We start from the raw sequence: 17,529 nt of genomic DNA on the forward strand, positions 1-17,529 counted from the left end.
CGGGTAAAAACTCGAGCAATTCACTTGCCATAATAAAAAGACATGTAAATGGACCTACCTGACTTCCGTTAAGAAAAATCGGCGTCAAGTTTGTCTTCAAACTTTAGATCTTTTTTTTTAAAGAGGGGAAATGCTTTACGCGTACCACCCGGCGCGGGGACGGGCCGGGATGGTTATGTGGGACTCCCTGTTGTGGGCTAATGAGACCCCAGGTTTACCCACTAAAACCCCTCTGTTACCGCCTCGCTGCTATACGGCGACGTCCCAGGAACGCCGAAGTACTCTTCCGCAACCTCGCCAGCGGCCGTCCGGACTCGGACCCGACTCTTGGGGAAATCACCGCTTCACCTCAGTGGGCGCGTCGATTACACATCGCGCCCGCCCACGCAGGGACCTTTGTGTGGGCGACAGATGTCCCCGAGCCCGCCGCCCACAAGTGCCCTTATGGGGGTAACCGGCGGTCGTACGCCAACCGCCGCCGCCCCACGCGCTTGCGGCGCATTGGCTGAGAGGCCGGATCTTCCTCTCTGCCACGCTCCGCTACCTCCTTCTGCACCATCACGTCCTCGCAGAAGGAGGCCACCGCCTTCCATCGACTCTCCCCACCAAGCATGGCTTTTACCACCGCTGGCAAGGAAAGGTCTCTCCCCACTACGGCCACGAGTGCGGTCCTCTGATCCGCCCACGCTGGGCAAATGGCCAGCGTGTGTAGCGCCGTGTCTTCGGCATCGCCACAGTCGTGGCATTGCATCGTTGGTTCCCGTTCCGCCCTCCTACACAGGTATCTCCCGAAGCAACCATGCCCCGAGAGGACCTGAGTAAGGTAGTCTAACTTCTAGACAGGGGTCTCCAAATTTTCGCGGCTCGGATTGTATTGCCTTTGGCTCTGACGCTTCTTTTCCGGGCAATAAGCAAGGGCTCGCGGGATGGATCCGGCCCGCTTGCCTTAGTTTGGAGACCCATCAGGCCCTAGAATTTAAAATAAAAAAATATAATAAATAAAATATTGTAAATAAGAAAATGTTAATTAAGTAATGAGTCGATGTTAGTTATGCGTAATACCTACACGTATTGCGGGCAATACAGTATTTTAAAGTATCTATAGAGATATGTTATTATTGAATGTTATTATTTTTAGTAAGAAAGGTTAGTTGGGACAAGAGTCTGATACCATCCATGGTCCAACTACAATCAACTTATATATTTCCTTATGTTTTTCATAAGCTGCTATTTAGATTATACATTTCTTTAACTAACTTTTTAGACCATTGACGCCTTTTAAAAAAAAAATTTTAAAGATGCAAAATGTAATATTCCAACAGATTTTTACTACAAATTTATATCTACATAAACATACCTTTCCAATATCTGTGATCCACTTATTATTTTTAGATCTATGTGAATTTATTTTAATATTTCTATAGCTTGTATTTAAAAAGTCTTAAATATATAATTAATAGTTATTAATTTTAAACATTTAATGTGTTCTATTAAGTTTACCAGTGATATACGAATTACTTTATACTAAGTTACAGTGATACTATTTGTTTAGTGTTATAAAAATAAAGATTAAAGTTAATATAATAATAGTGTTTTGTATTTCACTGTAAGGGGAGGCCACGAATGAGCCTACGATTAAAATTATATGCAATGTCTTTATAGCCTAATTTTAATGTTAGAACTGTTGCATGGTATAATAATATACTCCGCCTGGTACTCTATTCCGAGATTCGCGTATGACCTAACTGACACGGGCCTACGTCATCATGCTGTTTACAGGTTCTCAAACTTTAAAATGTGGGAGAATTTTAACCAACGGTGAAAATTATTTTAACGGCATTAATTTTAAGTTATTCATGTAGAAACAAAGTAAAATAAAACAAATCTAATGTATTAAATTAAACTTTATTTATCTATACAAGACAAACGTTTGAAAAACTAATTAACAGTTACACATTAATTACCAAGCTTATGGCGTGAAAAGTTTGGAAAACACTGCGACTGCTGACACTGAGCGAGAAGGAAATAACAATTAACACGCGTTCGACAAGGATGACGGTCAGGGCATGAAGTTATCTAGATCCGAATTGTCAAATGTGACAGCGCTATCCTGTGTTGTCAGTAGTGTAAACAGAATAACCCCGAACGTCTGAAATTTCTGTCGTGAATCGGAAGATATTGCTAACGAATCATTAAAAATGACGTGTTATTGTAAAATTTAAGATAAAATACATATAAATGAAAATTATAAAATTATAAAGAAATATTTTAACTTATTAACCATATGTATAATGTACCCATGTAACATGTTATGTTGAAATAAAGTGGCAATGTTATTGTGACGTAGGCCCGTGTCACTCTGGGAATAGAAGACCATGTTTTATTAGACCATGAACTGTTGTCTACACACTTTTTTACCTGACGCCATTATTCAGCGATTCCATAAATAAATAAATACCTATTAATGGGACAATTTAACCTAGCCCCAGAGCCAGAGAAAACTCAATCAGCTTGTATTGTGGGTACTAGACAACGATATATACTTTTAAAATATATACAGGGTGAAATTTAATTCACTGGCCAAATTGAAACACCCGAAAGAACTCGAAAAAATATTAAACACGTGTTTTTTCTTTTAATACCGCTCAGTACATTTTTTTCGAAATAACTCATCATCAAGTTGTCCTAAAAACCTCGTACGTTATGGTGAACCGACAACTACCCACTACACCCGCTTCTCTCTTATCAGTTAAGGTCATTGACACCCCGCCCCTCCCGCTGTTTGCAATAGCGTCACCAATTATGAACCCTATTGCAGCGAGATAAGACGCTTACCTACATAAGTTGCTAATTTTTCCTTCATACTTTAACGGGCTTAGAGCCGTCAAAATGCAAACAAAGGCAACCCATTTTTAATCTAAAATATTATTTCTGACTAATGATTACTAACAAAACGTCCGTGGCTTAAAAACAATGAGTAAAAACTAGGCCAGGAATCTTTGCATTCAGGCGTATTTAAAAAATTGAATCAACTTACGTACATTTGATTAAAAATCGACGCAATTAACGAAAGTCCCACGAGATGGTACTCTTGGATTCAATCCTTGTCTGCGAAGGCGTGGAACTGATTCCATTTCGTATAATCTTTGTGCACCACGTAAACACTCACCACTTAATAAATAACACCGTACCATTTCCTAATATTCCCGGTTCGAAAACATTTTTTTAAACCTTAGTACGCGCGCGATTATTATTTTAAGGTTGGCGAGTGACGAGTGACTAATCATTTATGCTAACCGTTATGTTTACCGCTAGCGCGGAATGGTTTAGACTACCCTCGAAATTGATAAACCTGCCTACCATCGCCAACACTAACTAGGTGGACCCTATTGCAACGATTATAAGGTTTAGTGAAGGTCAGATAAGGGTTTTGCTGATGTTGTTGTTAAAACCTACTATTAGGTTTGTTTACATTTGTGGTAATAGGGTGACCACGACTCGTGGAAAGTATTTAAAAATTGAAAAATGAAAATTAAAAAAAAATGTACTCTTTTTTTTCGCTAAATAGATTCCTTAAGTGTAACCTAGTGCCTGGAATGAATATGGCCAGTGATTTAAATTTCACCCTGTATAATAGATAGATACATATAAATATTTAAGTACTTAAATACGTAGAAAACGTCCATAACTCAGAAACGAATGATCACACAAATAAATGCTCTTATCAGGATTTGAACCCGGGACCTCCTGCTTCGTAGGCAGGTCACTACCCACTAGATTAGGAGGCATGCAGTCTAAAATGCGAGGCCTACGAGCAATACCCGCCCTGGTGCCTGCATACAGTAGAAGGCAAATTACGTAGGAGAATCTGTGCTATTTCTATGTAAAAGGAAAAACTACGATGGTAAAGAATATCTACTTTTTCCGGTTGACTGGTTCTCCGCAGATTTCAATGTGGTGACTATTTAATGATTTTATTATACCATAAACTTGTCACAAAAAGAAAATGATTCATTGAAATTTTGAGAGAATCAAAAGAGTTTATTTGCTTTCCTAGTAAAAGATACAAAGAAAAAAATATTATAACATATTTTAAAGTATGTAGAGTCAGACCGTGAAAAGTCTGCAGCGATTTTGATAGCCCTCACAGTGTAAGGCCCCATTCGCACGACAGCTTAAAAAGCGTTGCGTTAAAACCCGACGTTGGCGCTTTCTTACCGTTTCTAATATTTGTGTTCATATGAACGCTTAAAAATCCCTTGTGAGTCGTACTGCCACGTACGCATCTCAGCAAAGCCATACTTTATTTGCTATTATGACGTATTATTTGAATATAGCTTGAATATTTCAGGAATTAGTAAGCATAAGTTGACATTTTTAAGGTGAAACTAATAATCATTTTGACGATTGACACCAAAAATTGACACTTGACAGCCAACTGACAGCAGCGCCGGCGCTTTTTTAACGCTTGTGAGAACAGATACACGGAGTTCCGTATGATCAATTCAATTAACGGCCAACGCCCAACGCCGAAAATCGAACAGTGCTCGATAAAAAAGCGCCGCGCTTAAAAACCGCCTTCGTGTGAATACATGGGTCAAACAGATCACTGTGTTATGTCTTTCCTGTAGACATACACAAGAGTTAAGGGCTATAAAGGTTAATTTTCTTATTTAACCCTTATCCACATGAAAAGGTCCTCCTTTTATTTAGAGAACTATGATAAAATCATTGCTTACATGCCCACAAGCTGTTAACTATTGCCCACAGGAGAGAAAAATGTACTGTTCGCGATAACACACTAGTTTTCTCTCCTGTGGGCAATAGTTAACAGCTTGTGGGCATGTAAGTAATGATTTTATCATAGTTCTTTAAATAAAAGGAGGACCTTTTCACGTGGATAAGGGTTAAATAAGAAAATTAACCTTTATAGCCCTTAACTCTTGTCTATGTCTACAGGAAAGACATAACACAGTGATCTGTTTGACCCACATACATGGTTATCCATTTGTGTCATTCAAACGCTTTTTAAAAAGCTGCCGTGCGAATGGGGCCTAGGTGTAATTTTAAACGTCAAACTTCTATGAAATTAAGACGTATAAATAACATTTGCATTGCGTGGGCTATCAAAATCGCTGCAGACTTTTCTTGGTGTAACTCTATACCTATGTTTTAAAAAAATGTCATCGTTTCTTGTCAGGTAGTCAAAGTGCCTATCTTGGGAGGGGCGTGACTTGGGCGTGACATGGCGTAACGAGTCATTCTGAAAGGCAAAAATGTTGCCTCTGGACTCTCCTTAAAAATACTAGAGACATTTCCTTAAAGCCTTTTTCCAAGTAATGACGTCATCAAAATTGATGACAAATCCTTACGAAACATGCTACATAAATGTACTAGTAATTAAATTATGTTATAGGTCCCCACGGTCCCTAAAAGCGAAAATGATTATATTTTATTATTTTCTTAATGTGTTTATTAAATCATTTTAGATATAATATTACAATAAGTCTTGAATAATTGAATAATAACAATATACAGTACAATTTGAAATCAAATAAACTAACTAATCAATATTTATACAAATACATATCTACGAGTACACCTAGTCCAAAAAATACAATAACTAAAACAATACTTAATCTAACCTCCATCACTTAACATAAAACTAATACACAACAAAATCATACATCAAATAGGCACAAAAGACAAAAACACAAGCCATCATTTAAAAAAAAACACCCAAACTAATCAAATCCCACCACGAGTCATTCCAGGCGCAAAAGTTCCCACCACGCTCGCTGCGTTTCCGCGTTGAATCGCAATAGATAACCTCTGGACCAGGAATGATCCGGAGCGGGGATCAAGACCCCTCTCGAGCAAGCGACTCCCGAGCTCCCTAAAGAAGGACAGTGCCTCCAAGCACCAACACCCAGCGGTCTCCACCGCGAGCGGAACAAACAAATAACCACCCAAGCACGCATACTTTTCCCGCTTTCTAAGAGCGGCTATCTCGGCAGCTGCCCCTGCTATACCTACTGTGCGACTTATGTGCGAAGCAGCAAAAGTGCTGACGCATGTAGCGTCCCACAGCAAGCACTTCCCTTTCTGCCAAGGCACTAACGTCATGCCATCCGGCCTCTTGCCATCAGACCGGCTAAGGCCCGGGGGCTCAAGCAAGCAAGGGACATTTGCCGAGACGAGCGCTCTGCGTATGATATCGTTTAGAGAGTGATGGCGTGGGAACCTTCCCGCACATCGGCAACAACTCAAAGCGTGGTGACCGTTGCTCTCCACCATGGTGCCGCAAATGCATAAATGAGGTACGCACACATCGCAACCCAAGCGAAGAGCAACAGCCACCCGCAACGAATCGTTGTCGAGGAGGGTGCCTATATGCGGGGACGGAAGCACTTGCAACCACGCCCCCGACTCCGGCCTCGACCCCGCAAGAAGTCTTGCTCGATCCACTCCCGAAGACCGCTCTAACAGGCCCTCAAACACCCGCTTCACCCCAACATCGTCCCACGACCGTTGAGATTCCACGGACTTACCCGGATTGAGAGCCATCCAGGCCTCCAACGCATCGGCAGAGTACGGTATGGCTACCCTATTACCATCTGAACCCAGAATTTGAGTAACCAGGTCCACAACCCCACTCGCCGATGCCAAGAAGGCAGGAAGACTCACGGTACGTCTCGCGCACGCCGGATACCCAGTCCGCCACTCCGAATTGGCAAGGACGCCAGGTCCGAATGGTTTTCTTAATTAGTAATATTATATTCATTAGAGGATCTCCCGTGCATTCGGATAATTTTCCTTAGATACATTTTGTATGATAAAATCATGATAATGATAATAGGAATTTAATGGTTTATGTCGTTTAAAATTCCTGTTGTTGATCATGTTAATAACCTATACGTACTTACCTACCTATCAACCTAGGTACCAAGGTACCTGTGTACATTGTTATACGATAAATAACGTACCATCATAGTGACCATTCTATAAGTAGGAGCCTAGAGTCCGCTTTTGGCAACCTAATATCAAAGTTTGGATTTCTTTCTACCCAAACTAGGCCTAATCCCTATGACAAGTCCTCTTCTCAAGGCTTAATCCCAATGTTTCGTACGGTATCCTCACTCACAATGTTTATCTTCATCGAATAATAACTTGTAGGTACCTACCAAATGAAAATCATTTCTCGTTGGTACGAGCCAGGTTTTGATTTGAATCTACGAACCACGGTTTGGGAGCCGCAGACCACTAATGATCTAAATCATAATGACGTACCTATAAATATGGAATTACAATTAAGTCGCGAAAAATTTCCAAAAAATGCATACTCTCGAAAGTTTCGCAATGAATAAAAAAGTTTCAATTTTGGAACTGGAAACTTTCATTCCCCAACCCCATACCAAAACGTGAGAAGTTTTCCCAGATTCTCCTATGTGGAAGATGTTCAGTGGCGGATTTGCAGTGTTGGCCGCCCTATTAGGCCCCAGGCCCTGTAGTAACTACTAGAGTCAGACCAAGAAAAGTCTGCAGCGGATTTGATAGCTCACGCAGTGCAAGTGTTATTTTAAACGTCAAACTTCTATGAAATTATGACGTATAAATAACACTTGCACTGCGTGGGCTATCAAATCCGCTGCAGACTTTTTGTGGCCCGACTCTATTAGCCGCCCCTTTCTCCTGATATCTTGCCGCTCTAGGTCCGGGCCGCGAATTTACAAAGCCTATACTGATAAGGTCCAGATGCGAACTGAACTGGATTAGCTTTTGTTTGGACAAAACTTGATCAAACCCTAATCCATTACAGTACAGAAATTTACTGAAATCGTATAGACTTTGTTGGCTAAATTAATATGGATATTGTTGCTACAAATGCTAGTTTGTTGCGATCTAAACTTGAATAATATTTTAGTAATGACTCCGATTGTATTGTATTAATTACCGTTCGTGCAAATTACTTAAAAATGCCTAATATTTTTTTTTCATTTAAGAACTATATCAGTTGAGATTTCTTATTGGGACATGTTTAATGTGAAATCGTAATACAATTATAAGTCGACTGTATTTTATAATACATTGGTACATAACGAAGTAGATGATTTATTTAAGGACCAAGATTTACTACGGTGTTCTGCCTTTTCTCCGAAGTTTTATTGTCCGAATTTCACTTGCCAGACAACTTTTCGCAGATGATTTACTTTGGCAACCAACATTCGCCAAATTTTCATCATGACAACGTTTTACTTTATAGAGTTATTGTTAAGTAGACTATTACTATGTGTACAACGTTTGGAGTACATTTCTTTGGTCAAATCATTCAACTTGCTAGATATTTATTAATACGATATCGTCTAGTCATTTGACAGAGTTCACTAAGTCAAGATAGGTGCGACGACGAGCGAAGCGAGGAAGAGCGTGTTAGGTGAACTACGACCAAACAGCGAACCGACTTTTTTTTTACATAGAACGACTTTTCTGGCAACAGTTCATTTTCCTGGGGGTTGCAGTTCTAACCTAACCTAAGCCACTTTTCTGGCAACAGTTTATTTTCTTGAGGGTCGCAGTTCTAACTTAACCTAACCCACATTTTTTGGTAACAGTTCGTTTTCTTGGGGGTCGCAGTTCTAACCTAACCTAACCCACTTTTCCAGCAACATTTCGTTTTCTTGGAGGTTGCAGATCAAACTAACCTAAACTACTTTTTTGGCAATTTACATGAATACTAGGTGAAAAGTAACTTGGTAAAAAAATAATTGTTGAAATCAATATTCAGTGAACTTTAGTGTCGTACAAATAATACTCGATGAATAATATTGAATAATGACGGCGAGACTCCGCTCGACTAGGTATTGTGAGAGCATTAATGTTTAAATATATCGCGACAAAATCTAAATCATTTGAGTAAATGAGTATTATTAAAATTTAGATATCACATTCATACGTGCCTGAACTTACTAAACTCGACTAGGTTTTGGGGTGAATAATATTTGAAAATATGTATGCAAAAAGCTAATCCATTTCAGTGACTACTTTTTACCGAAACGGTATAGATATTGTCAAGTAATATGCATAAACAAAAGCTCACCTATTAAAATCTGAGTCGTGACTGAAATAGTATAGCTTTTGTAAATTCGCGTCCGGGCCTACTCTGGGCCACAGGGAAACTTCGTCATATCATTTCCTATAAATTTACCCTCTAGGTAACCGAGTTTAAAAAAACAGTATCAAATCGACATATTTTAATGAACAATCATCAGTTATAATAGTGAATGATTTAGCTCTACAGCCGGCTGTAGGCTGCAGCCTAAATAGCAAACACTATTATCAACAATTCAACACCATTCACCCGGTCGATCACAAATCACAACGCAGCGTACGCACAATACTACATTGGCGGTCTGCGCGCACGCAGGACTAGACCAATCTCATAGATCGGTCACACTGATCGGTCAACATAGCGTGCCAATTTAAAATAGCAATTTTTACGAACAATACTTATGTACGTGCCATTTTTTGAAATTTAAAGGTTAAATTGTGAACCAGTGCCTTAAAAAAAAACAGTATTGGAACCCTAGTTATCCTTTAGTGAATGTGAAAAAGAGTGTGGGATTGCACATTAAGCGAAAATACGTGATTATTTATTGGTTTGGTAAGTGACATTTAAAAATGTTGTACTATCGAAACAAGAAAAATATACAAGATAATATTATAGGTACAGCCCGCTTCCAAAATATTTGTCCTTACACTTGACTTTATTTCATTTGATTACGTCAATATAATGTCGGTACCTTTTTATGTGGAAAAGTAAGGGTTAGATAAGCAAATTAACCTTCACAGCCTTTTGGGCATGCCTACAGGAAAGTGTGAACACAGTTTTGTGTTTGACCCCGTTCAGTCAGTTGTGATCTGCAGAATATTATTTTGATGAACAAAAATACATATTTGGTCTGCCGAAGTTACTTAATAAATCTTTATTTACATACAATATATATACAGTGGTACTACTAAACGAAATTAATAACTAGCTTAAATCTAAAATAGGCCTTTGAGGCATTGTACCAAGGATGCTGGCGGCATTTCCTCGCTGTATCGCAATGCTGATACGTTGTGCGAGGTAGCCGCCAGCTCTTCGGTCACCAGTTACGTCAACCAGACGCTTCGCGATTTCTGCGAACAACTTATGCGCGCTGGGACCCCATGGACCTAGAGTTTCAACACCAAATGGTACAAAATGGTACTCTCTACCGAGGCTCTTATATTTGTTACGTTTTAGAATTTCGGCGCTTTCCGCCGCTCCGCCCGCTTTTAAGATACAATTAAGATAACTAAAGCCTAAAAATTAAAAATACCTATCAATATTTTGCGCCCTTGGTAGGGTGCCCATCACGCAGGCAGCGTTCCCGCGCTGGATTGCTATTGTGTGTGTGTTGTGTGTTTGTTCTTCGATGAAGGAAAAGATCGAGACAAAAAGAGAGAAAGCCGGTAGTCATCAGCCAAGCAATTGAAAAATATGCGTGAAGTCTCCAAACTGAAAGAGGCTAGTGTGGGGACTAGTACTACGTACCAAGAGTCACTAACAGTGTCAAAACTGACATATACGCTAACGTCTACGTAATTTACTTTCTATACTGAAAGAAGCTAGTATTAGTCTGACTGAATCCTCTTGCAAAATGTGTACTAGGCCTCCCACCAGTGGGGCGAATATTAAATAACATCGACGAGGAGCCTATTCTGTACATTCATTAAAAACCTATTAATTTTTGTGAATTCATGTCATTGGTGCTCTGTCTCTATCAATATTATCTAGTCATAAGCACAATTGCCCTATTGTTGTAAAGTCATTTGACAGTTGATCACAGAATAATCGTATGTCAGCTATTAAATCGGACATGTGTCAGTGTAGGTACAGTTACGGCTATTATCAGGTACAGTCAGTTGTAGAATTACCTGACCTCTGACCCCCTAAGTACAAAGTCCAATGCAAGGTGGACAGATTTTTCTGCAGCTGACTTTATATAGGTACAAGTACCGACTGACAATCAGGGGTGGGTCATGTTTTTGGAGAAGGTATATTTAGGTATGTTTCGATTTCTTTCTTTGACACGACTTACCTACAACCCAAAAGGTATGATGGATTTTGATCATCCAAGAAGTCGTTAGATAAGTATTCGTTTAAAATAAAATAGGCTACCTATCCTATATTATTTCATGTACTTAAATTCTTTTTTTTTGGTTACTACATACTATCGTGATTGACGAATTGACTATTAGCTAGCTATATTTATTAAAGCGAAAGTAATCATAAATATCTGAACACGATTTGTTGTCAAGGGTCATAGGCATAGGTAGACATACAAACATGGGTGCCTATACCTATTACGCAAGTAGCCCTTAGCAGTGTTTGAATACACTTATTTTTGTAAATAAAACAAAACCTTGTTTTAAGAGTATTGATAGTCAACACAATTGGGTACCTAAACTCTAAGATTGAATCCTTCCTTGAACTTTGCTTATTTAAGAAAACCAGTTCACGATCTTTCGACTTTTGTTGGAAGTCGACTTTCATTAAAAAATAAACACAAAATGTGTATGTTACGAATTTATAAAAAAAAAAACCGGCCAAGTGCGAGTTGGACTCGCGCACGAAGGGTTCCGTACCCACTTACTTAAATATTTATTTTATTTTGTTTTTAATATTTGTTGTTATAGCGGCAACAGAACTACATCATCTGTGAAAATTGCAACTGCCTGCTATCACGCTTCATGAGATACCTGGTGACAGACAGACAGCCAGCGGAGTCTTAGTAATAGGGTCCCGTTTTTACCCTTTGGGTACGGAACCCTAAAAATGACTTGCTATTAGATTACAAATTCATTTGGCACCTACTACCAACTTCTACCTAAATAAGTACTTGTAATACCAAGATTTTATTTACGCATCCAGCGTTAGACACTCAATATTTTATTTCTATGAATTGCATATTTGCAAAAATGAAATGCAGTTTGTACAAATCAAAGTCGATTTAATGCAGTATTTTAATTATATATCTCCTCTTCAATAAACCTTTACCCTTTACCTTTAATCTTTTATAATAAAATAAACGGAAAATTTTAACAAAATGTTCCAGTAATCATAGAACAAGTTCATAATTCATAAAGAATATCTATGTAGTTGCGCTTATGACTAACAATATTACCACATAAATTACTCAATTACAAATAAGTAAACACCTATTTAGGCGCCATGGGAAAACTAATGACCTAATACGTTGCACAGTTAACAGTATTTAGTATAATGTACAGTCAGCAGCAAAAGTTGCTAAGCGGGAAGTAGTTCAATATGAAACACAACACTATTGTTAGGAGAATAAGAGCGTGTACCTACAGGTCATTTTGACCACCTCACCCACTTGGCTTCTTTTCTTCCGCTAATAGGACTCACTATAAGTGTTAATTTCGCGTAATTTACGCCTTTCGCTGTTTTAGAACGCAGTGATGCTAATATTTGGTGCGGCGTTGCATTTGTATCAGCTCATTATTCTTGTATCTCATAACACTACAACAGAACAAACAAACGGTTTAACAAACATACGGTTTAAACATACAGTCATCCTTTTACTCGCCCATAATAAAAGCCCACTGATTAACAGTCCGCCGCACGGTATCGGCCTGTTAATCAGTGGGCCCCTTAAGGGCTGATAGACGGCGCGCGAACTCGCATGCGATTTTAGTTACATTGCGGACTGGACTGTTGGTTACGTCCAATTCAACCGACCGATCAAAACCCGCAATATAATGAAACTCCCATGCGAGTTCTCGCATCGTCTAAATGAACCCTAGTATAGTATATGTACGTAACCTTTTATAATAAAATCACGCATTAACTTTATAGTTTTAAGTATAAATAACCAAAGGAAGTTCATTGGTGTGAAGGGAAATGAGCTACTTAACCTATGAATAAATAGATATGAATACTATGCAGGAAATCAAAATATATTTACTTAGGTATATAAGTAGTATATACATGTAGTTTCTGTTAATTTATTCCTTATTTAATTAACTAGGAATAATATAATTGATATGCAGTTAAGGGCAAGCTGTTGTCTAGGACGCCTAAGTTGGCATATTTAAGTTGTTTGACTTAAAATAGTTATTTGTTTTATAAGGGGCCAAAGCTAAGCGATATTACCCATATTGATAAAAGTGGTAACTTAGAGCGTTGCGAGAGTTTCAAGGCCCGATGCCGTGTTAGTTACAAACAAATCTTAGCTTAAGTACCTCTACTTAAATACTATATACGGTAAAAGACCCGACGGTATGACCCTAGTGCCGTGGAAGATGGGACGGCCGCTGGTTTGGGACGCAACCTGTGCCGACACCCTAGCGCTGTCCCATCTCCACGGCACTGCAGTGAAGGCTGGCTCGGCTGCCAACTCGGCCGAGCTTCTCAAGCGGCGCAAGTATGCAGCCATAAATAGTGGCTGCATATTTGAGCCGTTTGGGGTTGAGACTATGGGGCCTTGGGGGGAAAGCGCCCACAGGGTTTTCAACGAATGTAGCCGCAGGTTAGTCGAGTTGACGCGTGACCAGAGGGCTGGGTCATATCTAGCGCAGCGGATCAGCATTGCCATACAACGTGGCAATGCTGCCAGCCTTCTGGGCACGCTGCCAATAGACGGCGATTTGGAGCAAATTTTCTATTTATAGTTTTATTTTTAGGCTTAGTTTTAATTTTAGTTTTTAACTTTAGTTTTTAATTTTAATTTTTGACTGTGTTTTTAAATAATATATCTATGTTGGTAAAATGAATTATATACATAACTACCTACTTAATGATTCTTAACGTTACGTTGTACCTGGATTTTCTCGAGGGTCTGGCGTTCTTTAAAAAAGGAGAATAAGTATTAGTTAGTAGCTTAATTTAAATTTTATTACAAATATTTTTTTCGCAGGGTCGCTTATAACTTATTATAAATCAGTTTCTATCTACTTATGTATGGAGTGAGCACTCCATGGTATTTATTTCCGTATGCCGGGCCCAAAGTGCGATAAAAAAATGAAAAGTTTAACAATTTAAACGAGTAATAACAGTGGCCCCTTAAATCCGCGACACCGGAGCTTGTCGATTGTCAAGGTTAGATTATTACTATTATTTTGTTTTGCACGTAATGTAGGCGCTCGGGCTTATAATATGCAAATCGTTGACTAGTGGTCGTCACGTTGTTGTTTCTTGTGGGACACATTTTAACGAAAACGGTCCAGTGCTTGACACTGCTCTGACTGCTCCAATTGATGGAGCCTTTAGTCTTAATAGAGTCGGACCAAGAAAAGTGTGCAGCGGATTTGATAGCCCACGCAGTGCAAATGTTATAATTTCGTAGAAGTTTGACATTTAAAATAACTTGCACTGCGTGGGCTATCAAATCCGCTGCAGACTTTTCTTGGTCTGACTCTACCTAGTTAATACATGTGACAAAGGGGTTGTCAACTATTAGAATAACTAGGGCGTTCGTTGCAAAAGTCTTTAGCCAAACATTAGGGCGGTGCATAAGCGCCAACTTTAAATCACTTGTTAGTGTTCCGTACAAAACTTTGTTCACGGAACACTTATGGGGTCACTTCGGTCTTGCAAATTATTTAATTATAAAAAATTAATTCTTTCTATTTGTAAAAATATCATACTAGGAAATTGAAAAGTTTAGTATTTATTTGTTTTTGTTCTTCCCTTAAAGAAGTCATACCAAACCATGAATCTAGGATATAACTGGATCTGGCATGAGTGGTGGGGGTAACTGACAGAACGGGATAGTCTTATGTAGCTTTCAGTAGGAGTAGCAGCGAAAGAGCTATTATTGTTTGTCCTTGTCACAGTCTCACATTTTATTTGTTCCCCACCTTTTTTTTAGTATGGATAATGGTGGGTAACAAATGAATTCGACCAATCACAGTGTCGCATTTGCGTATGTTTTGGCCCTCACGGAGGCACGGGTATACCACTTCTATACGTTCCTACCTTCTATCAACTTCTATGTACCAAATAATGAAATTGTCGCAATCGCAACCTGTACCATGCTAACAAAACGTCGTAAGAGCCGTAAAATTCATGTCGCTTACGCGCTTAGGACCCAAGACTCACGCTCCGCTTCTATGGTTTGTTGTCAAAACAATATGAATGAACATATGCCGCAAAATACAGGTTCTGTGTGCCGGTTCTAATAATAGTTCAATTGTTTCTTCCGTGACAAATTTTCTATTGTAATGCTCACATAAAAAAATGCTACTTGTTCGACGGGTACCTCCTAGGTAGGAGTGGATTATGACAAGTCCTTATGTAAATTTAATTAGAATGAATCGTGTTACACAGATCACTTAACTTAACAGAGCATATTAAGACGACTCGCGGTTATCACGTATCGACACAGCTTTGACTGTTGATGTAGGGTGCATCTGAGTTGGCAGCGTTTTATATTACAAATATGTGTAAATGACATCGTAATCGGTTTGTAAGTGGTCTATGTATGTTAATCTATAGTTACTAGTAAATAATTCTAAGATCAACAAAGTTGATAATAAAGCATTTATAGCTGCTGCCTAATATAGCCTGTAATTGCTTTTGTACTTGATCTTACATAAAGTTCTGCAATGAATATGATTTCCCTATATCTACTGAACCGACAGTTTTTGTCATTTTATGCAGGTGAATTGTCCACTCCATTTGATGAAATTTATGATAAGTATTTCTACTTAGAATCTCGAGCTCCTTCTATACCTACTTATAAATGCGGCGGACCGTGGTGCCCAGGGGCCCATAAACTAGTTCGGCAAATTAAAAAAAAAATGTTCGAGGTCACCGGGGACCGTAGGGCTGGCTCGTTCCTCACCCAGCGGATCGGCATAGCCATCCAAAGGGGGAACGCAGCCAGCCTTATGGGAACCCTTCCACAGGGTTTGGACCTGGGTGATCTAGCCTAATATATACATATTGGACTAGGTCACCCACATTATATATATATGTATATATATTTTTAGGTATTAGTTTTAGTATTGTAGGTAGTTTTAATTTTAGGTTAATTTTTATTGTAAGTTTGTTATTAATTATGTTTATGGTTTTAATAAATTATATTACTTATAAATAATAGAAGAATGTCTCATATTTTCTTTCTATTCCATTCTGATAGACTTTGTATGATGGTAACGGAAGGCATTAAAAATGTATGAAACTTGTATTACCCTCGTCTACTTTCATTTTTTGAGTGTGTCCATTCTAGAAAAGTTAACTCAGGCTAACTAAAAGTATCCAGGTATAAGGTAATAATGAAACACATCTACTATATTGCAAGTAATATAAAATAACAGGTAGGTAGTTACCATCAATGTCAAATAAGCTCTCATCTATTCTCTACATGTATATTGTACAAGCAAATAAGATATTCAAATGCTATGCTTTGGTTTTTTTTTATATAAATGTTGAAATGGCAAGCTTTAAGTTTCGTGAATTGATTAGAAATAGACATAATTAAGTCTGATGAGGTTTGGCGTCAGTCAAAATAAGCAAATGGAAATCGACAATACGAGACTTGAATGTATTAGGTATGCGAATTTAGTACATATGGAGATATCGCTATAGCTTTGTGGGTACATAGATATGTGACTCTCTGTCAAAGGGACCACTTTTATAACTATAAATTTTTTTCAATAAATATATTACAAAAAATGTTAGAGAGTAGTTTTGAAACACGCAAAAGGTGTGGGTTTAAGCGCTAAAAAAGTGCTCAGTAAACATCGTTAAATATTAGTCCATATCGCCGTTTTGTCTTTTATTTGCATTCTTTGATACAAAACATTCTGTAAACTGGTCCTAGATCGTGTAACGTTATCCTTGAGGGGAGAGAACGGCACGACTGCGTTCGCTATTGTAATGTAACTGTATCTGTAGTCATATGTAGTGACAAGCTTGTGACATGTCCGGAAGGATTAAACCATAAACCAAACACACAATTGACATTTACTCCTAACTTATTTGTAAGTTTAATGGCTTCATTTTTAATAACAAAACTTGAACTCACGTTTATATAAAGTCGATGACTGTCATCTATTGGGCAAGGTGTCATCTATTGGGCATTAGCATGTCGAGCACTAGTACGTTTACCTTACAACTGTATACTTCACCCAGATTGCCTATCTTCTATTTGTACCAAAATTGTAGGTAAGAAGTTTTCCAAGACACGCTGACGGTTGATGGTAGGAATTCCCCAAGTGTAGGCAGATTAAGAAAACGTCTTTATTGAGGTACATTTCCACCAGCAAGGCGACGCGAAGGCGGCAACAAGGAGACTACGTTTAGATATACACCTATAGGAATATTTGTAACTAGGTATGTATACAATAGGTAGGAAACCGAAAACAGAAAATTACCAATTAGCGACGGTGATAATTTAACACGAGCAAAACTAATGTTGTAAAATCTAGACGATAGTTTAAAAAAATCATCGTTATCTGCTCTAGCCTAAAGAAATT

At 38.5% G+C, this 17,529-nt stretch overlaps 1 protein-coding gene across 1 annotated transcript in view; it reads left to right on the plus strand.

Annotated features, from left to right (window-relative positions):
* The first annotated feature begins 9,642 nt into the window (after positions 1-9,642).
* Positions 9,643-17,529, plus strand: part of LOC134796208 (UNC93-like protein) — a 31,525-nt gene continuing 23,638 nt past the window's right edge. Inside the window, exon 1 of the mRNA XM_063768239.1 lies at positions 9,643-9,661. The gene's annotated coding sequence lies outside the window, so the exon portion shown is untranslated. The remainder of the gene's footprint in view (positions 9,662-17,529) is intronic.

This window comes from Cydia splendana, chromosome 13, assembly GCF_910591565.1.
Source record: "Cydia splendana chromosome 13, ilCydSple1.2, whole genome shotgun sequence".
Taxonomy (NCBI): Eukaryota; Metazoa; Arthropoda; class Insecta; order Lepidoptera; family Tortricidae; genus Cydia; species Cydia splendana.